The sequence below is a fragment of the Otolemur garnettii genome, unplaced genomic scaffold (assembly GCF_000181295.1).
Source record: "Otolemur garnettii isolate 467f Iridium unplaced genomic scaffold, OtoGar3 scaffold00061, whole genome shotgun sequence".
In the NCBI taxonomy this organism is placed as follows: Eukaryota; Metazoa; Chordata; class Mammalia; order Primates; family Galagidae; genus Otolemur; species Otolemur garnettii.
Genome location: NW_003852456.1, coordinates 2,680,545 through 2,682,067, shown reverse-complemented (window position 1 = coordinate 2,682,067; position 1,523 = coordinate 2,680,545). Strand labels below are relative to the sequence as shown.

The 1,523-nt window shown below is 42.2% G+C and overlaps 1 protein-coding gene across 4 annotated transcripts in view; it reads right to left on the bottom strand.

Annotated features, from left to right (window-relative positions):
* The window catches only part of ACSL1 (acyl-CoA synthetase long chain family member 1), a 71,677-nt gene that overhangs the window by 20,400 nt on the left and 49,754 nt on the right, over nt 1-1,523 (bottom strand). The window lies entirely within an intron of this gene.

Here is a 1,523-nt window from a genome sequence, read left to right as displayed (position 1 = left end):
GCCCTACTCACTGAGCCACAGGCGCCTCTCTGCCCACAAGATTTTTAAAAATTATGAATCATATTAAGTGGGCAAGTGTAAAACAATGTCTTTTATAAATTATAATTTTAATGTAAACTTTATATTACAATCTTCAGTCACTCACCAAAACAATTTTTTTTTGAGACAGTTTCACTTTGTCACCCTCAGTAGAGTGCTATGATATAGCTCGTAGCAACCTCAAACTCAAGTGATCCTCTTGCCTCAGCCTCCTGAGTAGCTGGGACTATAGACACTTGCTACAATGCCCAGCTGTTTTTAGAGATGGAGGCTGGGGAGGGGGTCTTGCTCTTGCTCAGGCTGGCCTCAAACTTGTGAACTTAAGCATTTGTCTTCTTCAGCCTACCAGAGTAGTAGGATTACAGGAGAGAAATACCACACCCAGCCCTAAATAATTTTTTCATTTAAAAATTAACTTCATTATGTAGCAGTCAAAAAAGACAAAATAAGTTCCTAAATTTGTATGTGGAGGGTGAGAAGGTAGGTGAAAGGAAAGGGATTACATCATCATGAAAGGAGATTATAAATTTTTAAAAGTGGGGAAATGCTAGGTAAAAAGCTAGCTAAAATCCTAATTTAACAATGGCGCATACCCATTAACACTTAAGAAATCATGTTCTATGGTACTGTTTGCATGTGTATGACAGAAGGTTCTGTTAGAACAAATGACAGTTTCCCTGTGACTACTGGGTTCCTTAGGAAAGGGTGCAGAGATCTTTATCTGTAGCCTCAAATTCCTTGTAGGAGGTAGAGAACTATAAAAAAAATTTAAAACCTAGCAGGACACGGTGGCTCATGCCTATAATCTCAGCACTCTGGGAGCTCAGGATTTCAAGACCAGCCTGACCAAGAACGAGACCCCATCTCTACCAAACAAGGAAAACTAGTTGGGCATGGTGGTGGGTGCCTTTAGTCCCAGCTACTTGGGAGGCTGCGGCAGGTGGGTTACTCGAGCATAAGAGTTTGAGGTTGCTCTGAGCTATGATGCCACAGCATCCTACCCAAGGTGACAGAGCAAGATTCTGTCTCAAAGGGACAAAAGGAGACAGTTTTGGTGCCTCGTGCCTGTAATCCCAGCACTCTGGGAGGCTGAGGCAGGAGGATCGCTTAAATTCAGGAGTTTGAGATCAGCTTGAGCAAGAGTGAGACCCTATCTCTACTAAAAATAGGAAAACTACCAGTGCGTTGTGGCAGGTGCCTGTAACCCCAGCTACTCGAGAGGCTGAGGCAGGAGGATCCCTTGAGCCCAGGAGTTTGAGGTTGCTGTGAGCTATGTACGTCACAGCATTCTACCCAGGGCGACAGAGTGAGACTTTGTCTCCAAAAAAAAGAAAAAGAAAAGAAATTTAATATGGAAAAAATACAAATCTAATGTGTCCACTGGAAATTCATCAGGACTCTACAGAAGCAATCTGAAAAAAAGAATGAGGAGGCAGATTTCTCTATCTGAGTTGGTTTTAGAAACAACTCAGTAAGTAAAAGAC